Here is a 14,911-nt window from a genome sequence, read left to right on the forward strand (position 1 = left end):
CCAGCAGAAGGTTCCCCATGGACAAGTGAATGATGTTTTATGTTGATCTTCAGGTGCAATCCTGATCTGATTATATCCATAGAATCCGTCCATTAAAGATAACATCTCATGGCCTGCTGTGAGATCAACAATTAAATCAATGTTTGGTAATGGGAAATCGTCCTTCGGACAAGCCTTGTTGATATCCCTGAAGTCTGTACATATTCGGATGCTGCGATCTGGTTTGCTGACAGGTACTAAATTGGAAATCCATTCAGGATAATCAATTGGGCGTATGAATCCGACATCTAGTAATTTCTCCAGCTCTGCCTTGACTAATAATGCCACTTGTGGATGCATTTTCCTCAATTTCTGTTTTACTGGTTTTGCCCCTGGTTTGACTGTTAAATGATGCATTACTAAATCGGGGTCTAGTCCAGGCATATCAGCATAAGACCATGCGAAGTTGACTTGTCATTCCTTAAAGAAGCTTATGAACCTTGCTCTCTCGGCCTCTGTCAATGATTGAGCCAAAAATATGTTGTGTGGAACCTCTGCTGTACCAATGTTTGTCTTTATAGTCTCCTCTACCAACATGGATGATTTTTCCTCGTATGATGCTAGGAGAATGTCAAGCCTTCCATCTTCGGGCGCCTCAGAGAGGTTTTCACCTTCAGATACGTCCTTTCTTTTTACTTTTTTAGAGTCGGAGAGCGCCACAGTGTGGTTTTCGCCATAAGACCCTTGTTTTTTTTTTTTTTTCACATTTTTGCGACTAGAAGGCCCGACACCCTCACCAAAGTATGCCATGTTATTTAGCTCTATGAAGTATCCTGCTTTATGGTCTCCAAAAGGAAGATCTTCGCGAATGCCAAGATAATCAACAATAGCTTCGTCATTTGGAAATGTATCAAACTGTGGTGGTCCATCCTGATCCCAGTCAATGAGTTGGGGGTGAACGAGGGGAAGGTCTTTAGTGTTTTTAGAGTCCGCAAGGCTAATAGTGAAGATGTGGTTATATTCAGGTATGTCAAGGTAGTCATCGAGGTCGTCAATGGCACTCTCCTCATCAGTGTCGATCGTGAGTGAGTCTAAATTATCATCACTAGTAGCACCCTCAGGGACAGGTGTCCTCATCCTATGTGATCCTGACCTAGGGCCTTGAAACGAAGTTTGAGGAAATTTTATGCACTGATGGTACGTTGATGGGACTGCTCTCATTTCATGAATCCACGGACGTCCTAGCAATATGTTATATGTGAGGTCTAGATCCAAGACTTGACAAATCACGTCCTTTGTGACTGGCCCTATTCTTAGTGGTAAGATGACTGTGCCCTTGGACGAACGCTCTTCATCATCATAAGCCTTAATAGTGATTTGGTTTGTAGCATTCACAGCTTTGTCAGAATATCCCAATTGTCTGATGGTGCTCAATGTACAAATATTAAGACCTGCTCCTCCATCTATCAGGACTCGTTTTATCCGGTGTTTATGTATGAAGGCTTCAATATGGAGAGGTGCATTGTGAGGCTGACTTATGGAGGCGTCATCGGCTTCTGTGAATGTGAGGGAGTGTGGAACGGATAAGTATCCCACCATGGCTTGAAACTGATCCACGTTCAGATCAGTAGGGACAGCAGTATCTCTCAAGGTTTTGTCAAGGACAGCTTTATGTGCAGGAGATATACGTAAGAGCTCAAGAATAGAGATGAGTGCGGGTGTTTTCCCTAATTGCTCTACAAGATCGTACTCAGGCTTAGTTGACGGAAGATTGGTATTCTTAGTAGAGGTACCTGGCAATGTGATCTTACCTCGACAGGTTGTAACATGACATTCAGAGGTAGATGCGGACGAAGATCCCACACCTTTTAGGACAATTTTAGGTTGTTGAGGAGGATTCTCAGGATTTTTATTTTTGATAGTAATGGTAGAAATATGATTGTCCATTGAGATGTGATTAATAGTGGAATCATAATTGTAAGATGTTCTGGTGTAATTGGCTTGATCATCTGTGACTTTGCCTTTTCCCTTGTCATGTTTCGGGAATGGTTCCTTAAACACCTCATGCTCTTGGTTAGATGAATGTCCCTCAATCTCAATATCTCCTCTGTCAATGAGATCTTGTACAATGTTTTTCAATCGATGGCAATTACTTGTCTTGTGACCCTTGCTCTTATGAAATTCACAATATTCATCATCATTCCACCAATTCGGTTTTACCTTTGGTTCATATGGAGGAAAATCTGGGACCGTGATCACTTTGTTTGCTACAAGCTTTTTGAATACTGATTCAAGTGGTTCTCCCAATGGAGTGTACTTCCTTCGTGGTTTAGCAGCCGTTTGATTGTTTACTTGATTGTTGGTAGAATTTGATCCAGAAAAGATGAACTTTGGTCTCACTGTGTTGGCATCAACAACACCATCATTAACTGTGTTCTTGTTCTTGTTCCAAAACTTTGGTTTGTCCTTTCCCTTAAAGTCCTCTTTGTTTTCTTTGAATAGTTTGATAACTCCTTGTTCAATCAAGACCTTTTCTATTGCTAGGCCCTTTTCAATGACATCCTTGAATGTAGACAAACAAGCTTTTCTGAGATCATAACCAATAGCCTTGTTAACATTTTGTGTGAACATTTCCACCATTTGTTTTTGCGGGATTTCACAAGAGCATCTGCTAGCTAAGTTTCTCCATCTTTGTAAAAATGACGCAAAAGATTCTCCTTCTTTTTGTTTCGTATTACACAAGGTAGTAACTGAGACATCTGTTTCAATGTTGTAAGAAAAATGCTGAATGAATGCCTCTGCCAAGTCGCCCCATGACTTAATACCAGGAGGTAATTGAGAAAACCATTCCATTGCTTGATCTCCTAAGCTCTGTGGGAACAACCTCATTAAGTATGTTTCTTCTGCCGCTACCTCAATGCAAGCTGTGAAGAATTGTCTTATGTGTGCCTTGGGATCTCCTCTCCCTCTATATTTGTCAAATTTCGGTGTTGCAAAGTGCGGAGGAAACGGAGGCATTGGAATGCTCTTATCAAAGGGATAAGGGCATATATCTCTCATAGTATATGTGGGTTTTGATGTGCCCATGTCTTCCACTTTCTTTTGTAGATCTCTAATTTGTTGCTCCAAATTATTTTTGGGAGGAGATGGATTTCTTGTAGCATATCCCATGTTTGAAACACCCATTTGAGGAGGAGCTTGTTGCATATATGGATGATACTGATCGTAGACATGTCCATATGGAGGTCTATATTGTTGCGACATGTATGGAGCACTTGGCATAATTTCTTGTTGAGGGACCCCATATCTGTTTTGTGTATATAAACCATATTCAATAGGCCTTTCATTTTCCATTGTGTTGCCCCCAATTTTGGCATGAGGTCTCCTTGTGTCAAAATTTTGAGGAAGTCCTTGAGTATCCATTTGTCTTGGTTGACCCATATCTTGAGCATGTGTTTGAACATAAGGCCTCCATGATGGTCTTTGAGTGTAAGTATCATGCATTTGAGCTTGTGTATGTGGGATTGCTGGTTTCTGAAGCAAAACAGATGGTGACTCCGGCATCATATTATTTGGTCCTCCACTATTAGGTTGAGTTTGTTGTGAAGGTCTACTTTCCATAAGTTGAGATAAGTCAAAATCATGTGGTATTTTAGCTCCACTTTGTGCCATCATGTTTAGGAAATATTGACGATCTCTCCTCATTATCTCTTCAACCAATCTATTGAATTGAGGATCCATTATAGATTCTTGTATGTCTGCTGATAGTATTGAAGAATTGTCCACATTATCATTGTGTGTTGTATTGTTGTTTATAGCGTTTGCGCTTTCCACATTTGGATTGTGTCTATAAACATTCATGTCTGGTAATGTAGTGTGCTCAGGATTGTAGAAGACATCATTGTCATACTCATAAGAACTCATGTTTATGGACCCTTGAGCTTCTTTAGCTTTTCTCCTAGATTTTTGAATACGGGTTTCAACCATGAACTAGGTGTTTAGCAATATGTGAGAGACTGGACGAAAATGACAAGATTATGTAAGACCAAGAGTTGTATGGAATGTAAATGAATCTGAAGTTTACTTGCAATGTCCAAAGTGTAAGACCAAGTATGTATGTAGTAGAGTAGGTGTAACTTCCAAAGAGAGGATAGTTTCTCTTGATGAGGTAAGCTGACCTTGACTCTAAGTAAGACCAAATGAGACCCAAAGGTAAGAAACCTTGATGAGGGACCACTTAGCAAAGTGTTGTAGTATGTAGTGTGTTGACAAAGTATAGTGAGGACAAGCAAGTGACCTTTTGACTCAAGTTTAGACAAGTATGAATGTAAAATGAGGTATGAAGCAATGATGGACTGTGTAAGACCTTAGAACAGGCTGAATGCTAGATGAAATCTGAAGAGACAACCTAGGAAGCTCAAGTATGCCGAAACTGATTTCTTTGTTTACTTGACTGTTAAACTTTTCAAATCCTGACACAAACGCCTCTGTATACTTCACAGACGCGGTTTTAAGACACAGACGCTATTCTGTTTGACGCAGACGTGATTCTGAGATTTTCTGTTGATGTTTGTTGGGACTGTAACAGTTTTTTGCAATTGTGGACACAGACGCGCCTGTATACTTCACAGACACGATTTCCAGACACAGACGTGTCTATGTTCGACACAGACGCTGATAAAAACACAGACGCTATTCTGTACTTCACAGACGCATTTATCAGACACAGACATGGTTTTAACAGACACAGACGCGTTTCTGCAACCTTAGTGCAATCTTTCCTATCTGTGAATTTGTTTTGCTGTGACCAAATCTGATTTTTCGACTGTTTTTCGTGACAAGAGGACACAGTGTTGATGACCCAATGTTTGCAGACTGTTTAGACTCCAAAAAGTGTGTTGTCTGATGTAAAAAGTTTTTGCATACACTTGAAGACACAAAAGACACAATGTTTTGCTGTTTTGTCTTGATTGTTTGAATGTTTATCATAAGTCAAGCACAATTCTTATGGCTGGCCAGGACAATAATTGTTGATCCCACATGGGGTTTTACCCCCAAGGCTACGCTATTCAGAGCGGATACTTAGATGCTTGACCTCACTGGCTCCACCCTCGGCACTCACTTCTCGGGTCAGCCAAGCATCAGTCCCCATGAAAACTCCCCATGGCGAACTTTGTATCTCTACTAAGAACCGTATGTGTGTGGGCCGCTACCAGAGGTCCGACCTCCTGCCTCAACAATTAGAAGGATTTGGGCATCTAAAACAAAATGGTGCTAGTAAGGGCATCCGCTCGTGTGGCCATACATGCGGCACTTTCAGCTCTATAAATACAGAAGGCTCCCAGCCGGTAGGGGTTACGCCCTACAAATGATCAAATAAATTTGATCAAACGGGTTTATGGGGAGACATAGTGTCGGTATGAACTAATCAGCACACGTTATTCATAGTTTTCACCATGAATACATTTGATTATAGTGGCTTGGAAGAAGATGGCTTTTCTTTTGCTACCACTTGGGTCATTCTCTTCTCACTAGTAGTCCTAATGACCACACGGGAAGACAGGCCCTCTAAAGAGTAAACAAAAAGAGCCTATTGCTCAAGACACAAAAGACAATGGTTCAATTTTAGTGCACCAATTGAAGTGTTTGCTAAGCTATGAAAACAAGGCACACAATAAAATTACAAAAACCCTAGCCAAGGCCCTGCAACAAAATTGTTAGTAGTTTGGGTTGTTTCAAGTGATAACCCCTTCCTGCAAGCACACAAGTTAGGTAAATTTTAAGAAAACCCAAAAAGACTTTGTGAAAAAGGGGCCTTCAACAAAAACGTATTTGCCTCCAAAGCAAGCTGCACAAACCAGGTTAGCTAGATCTGCAAAGGTTAGTCGAAAATAAACCAGATCTGAAACCCTAAACAGAAAATCCGAAAACCCAAATCGAAAAACTTGAAAAATTTGCAAAACAGAATACACAGACGCTGTTATACCAGACACAGACACGTCTGTCTGACACAGACGCGGTTCTGTGATTCGCAGACGCGATCTAAGAACACAGACGCTTCTTTCTTCTACAGACGCGATCAGATGGTGCACAGACGTGATTCGGGATCACAGACGCGACTTTCGGAAACCTGCAAAAAAAAGAAATGACAGAAACACAGACGCGATCCAAGATATCACAGACGCCTCTGAAATACAAAAACGCGATCCGAACACTCGCAGACGCGAAAAAAAATCGAAAATGTCGTCGAAATCGTCCGATCTGCAACTTCAAAAATGCAAAAATCTGCAACAAAAATGTTAAATGCAAAGGGACAAGAGTCCCACCGGGCGTGCCAAAATGTTTATGGTGAAAATGGATAGCAATAAACAACAATATTTGAAAGACTAAAATGGATTCAACCACTAAACCCTAGCCTAACAATGAACAAAGATCCACCATAACATATGGAGATAACCTAAGACAATGCAAATAACTCAAAAATCACAAACATTATACCATCACATGTCCACTAGGGTTTTGATCTCCATTCTTCCTATCTCCATTGATCTTGTTTGATATGCTTGCTCTCAGATTTTTGTATGCACAAGAGCTCAACAAAGAACGGAATGTGGTTGCAAGTAGAATTGTAGTGTAGCCAAGTCCTCCAAAATCAGTCATTAGCATGTGTCATTAGTCATTAGGGTTTGTCAATGAAGAAAGCATCTCCTTAAATAGAAGACACAATAAGAAATGGAGGGTTAAGATTGAGAGGTGTAAAAAGAGAGGTCGGCTAGGATTATAGGGTAGGTATAAGAAATACCAAAATAATGAAAGAGGTAGGTAGTGTAGGAATTAAGAGATGAATGACATGTGTCATGTGTAGAAAAAGATAATGAACTAATTAAATAAATAAAGATTTATTTAATTAATAGAAGAAATAGGACAATTAAATAAATAAAATATTTATTTAATTTAGGAAAGGGATAATTTAAATAAATAAATGTATTTATTTAAATGAGAAATAAGGCTAGAAGAGGATAAATGAATTAATTAAATAAATAAGCATTTATTTAATTAATAGAAGAATTAGGCTTAGATAATTAAATAAATAAAATATTTATTTAATTAGACATGACAATTTTGAGTGTCTACACATACTTCTCTGGATTGTTGTCTGGATTGTTATGTAGTCAGTGAGGCTCGTATTGTGATGAGCAGTGCTCTCTAGGTTATAAGCCTTCTTGCAAGTATAGGCCCATCATATATTTCAATATCTCTTCATATGGGCAGTGAATTGATATTGTGGGTCACAAATCCCATCGTGGTTTTCCCTCTTTAAGGTTTTCCACATATAAATTTGTGTGTTATGGTTCTCATTATGTGTTTGGCTTATTGGTTGCATTACTTCTTTCAATTATGTTTATACCGATATACCGATTGGTGAATGAATGTTTTGTTAAGGATAAAATCTTATATTTTGGTATAACACTGATTCACCACCCCCCCTCTTAGTGTTATTGGTTTCCAACATGAGGAACTTGGAATGTGTGCGGTCATGATGAGTTTTGTCACTACGTTATGAATGAGAGAGCACCACTCCTAGACAATAGCTATAGGGAAAAGGGAGAGATTTTCATCTGTAATATTTTATATCATCAAATCTAAAATAATAAGATACATAAATTAAACACTTTACCTGGATCTCTCTCTTGCCAGTAGGGATTGTGGATAGAGACTGCTTGAGACTGGGACCCACTAGGCTCTCCAGGCTCATACTGTCTCTATATAGTGGGCATGGGCCGATGGGAACTAGAATCAGGACCCCTTATAGGGTCCTTCTCCTCTTGCAATGGGATGCTTTCTAGATCTAGTGCTATGGTGTCATCCCCAAAGTGATGAGGAACCGCATTTGATTCCTCCTCCACCTCCTCCTCCTCCTCCTCATCCTCCTCCTCATCCTCCTCATCCTCCTCATCATCCTCCTCCTCATCCTCCTCATCATCTCCATCCTGATCTCCCTCTCCAGTATCAAGATCATCTCCATCTCCACCTACCTTCTACTCTCCAGCATAATCAACCTGAACATCTGAGCCCTCCTTAGATGTATCGGGTCCTCCTCCATCGCATGTTTATCTCCATGGTCTAAAGTTCCCTCTAGGGAAACCTACTGGGAAGATGGCTCTAGGATATGTCATCCCCCACCATGTGATGAATCGTTGGTGTGCACCCACATCATCTCTATAGTCTATCGCAACATCTCAAGCTAGTCCATCTAAATCTGTGATGTTGATCTCATCACTAGTGGGCCTAGGAATGGCTCTGGGCCTCGACATCATGCAAGAATGATGGATGTACATAGGCACATCAGTAGGAACACACTGATCAAACCCAAACTATCGTCAGACTCGGTCGAAGTAGAAGGGGATGACTATGTGCATGTATTGTCCCTCTAGTAGATGGTTCCTTTACATGCAGAACATTTGCCTGTGTATCCCTGCCCTCATGTACATCCTAAGGTAGGGTCTCCATATGACTATGCCTACTGTCAATCTATCTAAGCTCAATCTCCAATGCAGGAGATCACCAAATCACCACTCATGTGTAAGTGGATAATAAAATACCCTATGCTGCTCTAGGACTAAGTCTATAGGGACTCCAGCGGCCCTAGTATAGGTAATGTGCTCAAAAATCCACACCTCTAGTAGTGTGCATGTCATCAGGCTACGTCCCTATCCAAATACATACTCCCCAAGGTTGTGATAGAGATGTGCGAGCATGCTCTGACCCCAAGAGTATACTCTTCTATGTCTCTCCATCGCTCGAATAGTGTACATGAGGCCTTTGTGCATGTGTGTGTCATGCCCATTAAGGCACACGACCAATGCGATGGTAGTTATCATCAGTCGCCTCAGGTAATGGGACTTCATCGATCGGGTGTAGGAGTGAGTTGACCATGATACAGCCTCTCAGCTCACTGAGCATCACTCTCCCAACAACATATACCTTCTCTCTCTTATAATCCTCCTCAGTGTGGTCGGATCGATATCTCACGATCTCCCCCCTAATGGGAAGGCGCAAGATGTGGTTTACATCCTCGAGGGTGACCATCATCTCTCCCATAGGCAATAGGAACATCAAGGTGTTTGCATTCCACCTCTTCATCAATGTCATAAGTATCACAGAATGGAATCTGATGGCTAGCATAGTCATCTCATACCACAAGCCCACCGTGCACAGCAACTCCCTCTCCCTTGATGTCAGCCTTAGGATCTACTCCTAAAGGCTTCGAAAGGTGAGCTCAGCAATATGCTCACGGATGTATGACAGTGTCTGCAAAAGAGAAATATTCTATCATCATCATCTAATCAAAGCATTCATTCTATCTATTCCAGCATTTAATCGCCTGATCTCATGTGGCCACCGGTCACCTCAGATAGGGACCAGGGTGCCCTAAGTGGACCAGGGTGCCCTACTGAGACCAGGGCACCCTACTACGACCAGGACTCCCTAATAGGACCAGGACTCCCTACTAGGACTAGGACTCCCTACTAGGACCAGGACGCCCTACTGGGACCAGGGTGCCTAAGTGGGACTAGGGCGCACCATTGGGACCAGGGCACCCTAAGGGGACTAGGGTCCCCTAGGACCCTTAGGTGCCCAAATAGGGGGCACGGAACTGGTTTTGGTGTTGAAATCATAATCTTAAAATCAATGAAAGCATAAAAAAAAGTCAAAGGGATTCAATGGAAGGTCAACTCAACTCATCGAGTGGTCGGTCGACGAGTACGGACTGGTGCAGGATCTCCATCCGCGTGGGTCACTCGGTCAACGTCGAGGCATGGTGGCTAATAGGTGGGCTCCTCTATAGTGAATAGTGCCAAAATGTAAAAAAGTGATAAATTAATGTGTCACTTTCATATTTATGAGTTATTCACTTTTTTGTTTCATGATCTTAAGTTAAAAACCCTAATTTCTGCATTTTTCCTTCAATCTTGCATATTTTGAGCTAGGGAGCTTTGATTCTCATACCGTCGATGGCATTGGAATTGTAAGTTCACCCTATCATTCCATATTAGTTCCATAATGTGCTTTGATGAGTAGTCAAGTCTTATTGTGAACTTACTTCATCAAAATCTTTATCACAATTCGTTGTGGTAAACATGATACCCTGTTTCATCTCACTAATTAGCAAGCAGAACCAGGGGCATATAGCTACCCATGAATTTAATCACCTTATTTAGTAAGCTTTCAGTGATTTTGTGATCTAACATGTGCTTTTGTAGGGTGTGGTTCCTAATTGTGTACTACAGATACTGCTGGGGGCTTTGTCCGACAACTTATGGATATATCCTTTTTCAAATGATGTTTACTTTTCTATACTTTAGCTTGCATATGCACGTAGTGTTATATGACCACTAAAGTGGGGACTAAATGTAGTGTCGTAAATTGTACACCCTTGCTAGGGTGGTACATTTTCACACTTAGGTTAGCACCCACCTTAGTGTGTCTTGCATCTTGCATTTCTAATTCCCCTTTAAGCATTTAATTGATTAATTTTAAAAAAAAACTAAAGTCATGTTTCATCAATTTAGATGTTATAAAGTTGGGCCCTTTACCCTAAGCATGCCCCTTTTCATTTTATTCCTCCAATGAATCATTTAATCATAAACCCTAATTATGTCTTATTTTGACCTTTAAGGCCCGATTTCGCATATCAAAACATCTTGAAATCAGTTGTAACTTTGGGATGCACTATAATATCATCATATCTAATGGCCCCGAAAATTTGGTGAAAAGTTGGTCACACTGTGGTGGGAATGCACATGGTCCTCGGCTTTTTTCCCCAAATTTTGGGAGCATAATCCTATGATATAATAACTCTTAACCCCAAAATATTGGTGGGAAATTCAAATCCTAGGTCGGCCTAAAGATGAAATTAAGATCTAGGGTTTCATACTTAAGAGCTCTCTTTCTTCATTTGAAGGGGTCTTCTTCTAAGAATATAAGAATAGGTTTTTGGAGCATAAAGAGCCTTCTTTGCAAGGAAAGAGTAGATCTTTGAAGTCTTCAAAAACATTCAACATTCATTCATCAACCATCATTTCATCAATTGGGGGCTTTTGAAGATGTAGGAGAACAATAGGAGATCACCGACTGAAGATTGGCTTGTACCTCTCCCTTGGGGTTGGGTATGGTTCCATGTTGTTTTCATGTCTTTGCATAAGCTTCATTTTGATTCATATTCATGCTTTAGATCACTTTGCATCATGTATTTGGAGCATTTACTTTGTCAATTATAAGCAATTAGGTTTTACTCTTTAGAGTTGCTCTAGATTGTTTGCTTTCATTTTAGGATTTTGCACACACACACGGTTCTTGCACACACATTTTCAGTACATTATCAGCTATTTCTGGTGGTGTAAATCACCAACACAAGGGTTTGACTAAGGAAAAACCCCATATAGCTACCCAAAACCCTATTTTCTAGATTCAGATATAGGTTCAGATCTGAGCATCGTTGGAAGTTTTAGGACCAAAGGAGGGCACATAGATAGTTCTTGAGTGTAGATTTCACCAGAAACCCCAAGGACAGGGGCATGGCACCCTAGTCCTACCTAGGAAAAGAGCATGGCACCCTGTTCCTACCTAGGACAGGGGCGTGGCACCTTGGTCCTTCCCTCTATCAGCAGGATTTGGCAAAACAGTGTCTTGCAGGCCTCAGAACTCACCCTATAAATTGCAACTCCAGACTTGCAGAATCGGGTTAGTGGTGTGGCACCTTGGTCCCAAAAATTTCTACTCAAATTTCAAACACAGGTGTACCTCTAATTTTTCCTCTTAATCTGTACTTTTCATTAGTGTGTTAGTTGTCCTTTGATCTACATTTCGAGATTAGGGTTTCCTTGCTTACTTGCATCCTAGGTTAGATTGCATTTTGAATCATTCCTCTCTCATTTACAGCAAGGGAATAGAAAACCTAAGACATGATCCACATCTCTCTCTTCCACACAAGAAGTAGCCCGAAGTGTTTCACCTCCCTAGGCTCTTTTGTATTTTGTGAGTGTGTATAAGAGTGGGATTAGAGTGTTCATACCTAGTCTCACATTTTCCCCTACACAGTATTATCAATGTTTTATTATTTAATTATTAGTGCATATTAATGTTTATAAAAGTTCATTATTTGTTGTATAAATATCATATTGCTATGTTTTAAAACTTTATTCAATATAAGTTTGTGAGCAATTCACTTATTTTTATATTAAATAATTTACTTTTGAAAATGTATTAAATATTGCATAAAGACTTTAAAATAAATAATAAATTAATCACTTTACTTTTTAAATTATTTACTTTGGGTGAAAAGGTTAACTACAAAATCAAACTCTATTGACTGGCCCCACATAGATCACTAATAATGAATAGGTTAACCAACCTCAAATCCTTGCTCAACTAGTCCCAAACTTGAAAAATAATAGGCCTCGACAATATTCTTATGGAGTTGATTAGAACAATACGGGGTTGAACTAAATTGAGATTAATGGCATTCATTTGAGGACTAGAACAATCCCAACTAAATTAGTTATTCAAGAAGGTGGGGGAACCTTCTAAGGAAAAAGAGGATAAGTAGGAGAATAAATAAAATGATCCTTTCCTTAAAAATGTTCCATTCCCTAAATATCTTAGGCAAGAGGCTCAAAAACATTTAGGTGAGAAACATGATCCTTTAGAAGACTCAACTTTTGAGGGAATTGAAGAAAATCAACATTAAAATATCATTGCTAAGAGCTAGTAAGGATATGCCTGGAATTAACCAAGCTATTAAAGCATTGTGTTAATATTGTAGGAAGAAATAAAAAGATGCCATCTACTATTCAAGTTGGGGAAAAACTATCTAATTTTTGTTAGGAAAGTTAATCCCTAAAAAATATAGTGATCTTGGAAGTCTAGTAATCACTTTGAGAATCAAAGGGATTGAAATCTCTAATCTTTTAATATACTTGGGAGATACTATTAATGCAATAACTAAAGGCAAAATAGAAATGTTAGGTATCACTAAGATGCAACCAACAATAACAGTTTTACAACTAGCTGACCCATCAATAGCTAAGCCTATAGGAGTTTTGGAAGATGTCATGTTCACCTTCTATACATGGGACTGTTGGCATTATGGATGAATTGATTTTGTGTTGCATTGATGTTTTGTCCTTGATGTCAACACTAGTTGTTATGGCTGGCTACCGGCAAATAGGTTTTGGTTACCAATAGAAGATCTAGTGTTACGGGCAGAAGAGATTATCTGTTGGACACTTCAAGCATGTTTGGATCAGTGAAGTATGTTTGATTACATGTGTTATATCCTCCATGAGCATGTTTTGGTCAGTTGGTATTATCTTAGTAATCGGATGCTATCATACACTCTGGTAAACCCTTACCGGCATTGGTTTAAGGCTTTACCGGTAGAGCTTTCACTAAGGAATCTTGACAGGATGCATAATTGGTGTTGGTGCAACTTCTACACGGATTTCAGGATGCTGAAGATGTTATTTGATTGTGCTTCAACTGCTTGAAGACATTTCTTTGGTGTGGTGGACCCAAAATAGGTCTGGTACCTATCTAGGTTATGGACCGGTATCATGCTAACGTGTACTCTACACGTTACTAGGATGTTTCGAGATGATTTATGGATTTGTTATTGTTGTTTTGATCTTAAGCCAACCTGGCATATCATTGTAATATGGAACTATGTAATGATCTTATTGTAATATATTTAAGGTGGCTGACCTAATTGGTATAGGCCTTAGGGTTTGTATAAATAAGAGGTAGAAACTCTTTATAGAGTATCATGGTTATGAAAAGGTCATGGTCAAGGAATGTAATGTGTGAATATTGTAATATCATTCAAGCAGAGGAGTTGATCGATCATTTCTGATCGAATTGGATTCAAAAGAGGATTTAGTCCTCCGACATTGAGCTTAACTAAGACTGTAATCAGGCATGGTAGACGTTATTTCTGGAAGTTCACTCTATTGGATTGTTGTCCATTTATCTTGAGACGGTTGTAACCTCTCTATAGTCAGTGAGACTCTTTTATAATGAGCAGTACACTCTAGGAAGTGTGCCTTCATGCAAGTGCAGACCCCTCATTGTAACACATACTTTCTGCAGAAGTATCATCTCTGTGGGTAGGGTTCCCATCGTGTTTTTTCCCTTTCCGGGTTTTCCACGTACAAATCATGGTGTTAAGTGGTATGGTTGTTTTGCATTGATTATTTGTTTAATTGTTAAGTTGTATTGTTTAACGATATTTGTTCCTACCAGCATCTATATGTGCTTTACCAATACTTGATTTTCTTTAAGATTGTATTATGGATTAAAAGTTATAACTTGTTAACAACTGATTCACCCCCCCTCTCAGTTGTCTACCGGTTATCCTAACAGGGACTACCCTATCAATATTATCATTATTAAGGGCAAGAAAAGAGAACTAGCTATCCCATTATCCTTGATAGACCTTGGTTAGCCACTATAGGTACTCTCATTAACTGTCACTCAAGGAATATGACCATCTCGAATGGCATAGATAACAAAAATTACTCTCTCTTTATCCACCTCCAAATCCTTCCATGAAAGTAAGGAATCAATTTTGGATCAATGATGAACTGGATTTTGATGAAGATGAGATCTCTAATTTAGTAATGGTAATGTGAATAGAACATTCAAAGGAATATCAAGAATGTGGGAACATTGACATAACATTTGATACTCGTAATTCACTCCTCATGCATAATGATGCCCTATTTAATTGGTCTTTGATGAAGATAATGTACCCTCAAGACTTTAAGCATGCACTTTTCCTTCATAAATTCTTACCACATCCTTGCCCATTGAATACATTGATTGGAGATCCATTCGACATACAAGATGTGGTTAAAAATATTGAGGTGAATGG

Source organism: Cryptomeria japonica, chromosome 3, assembly GCF_030272615.1.
Source record: "Cryptomeria japonica chromosome 3, Sugi_1.0, whole genome shotgun sequence".
NCBI classification, from domain to species: domain Eukaryota; kingdom Viridiplantae; phylum Streptophyta; class Pinopsida; order Cupressales; family Cupressaceae; genus Cryptomeria; species Cryptomeria japonica.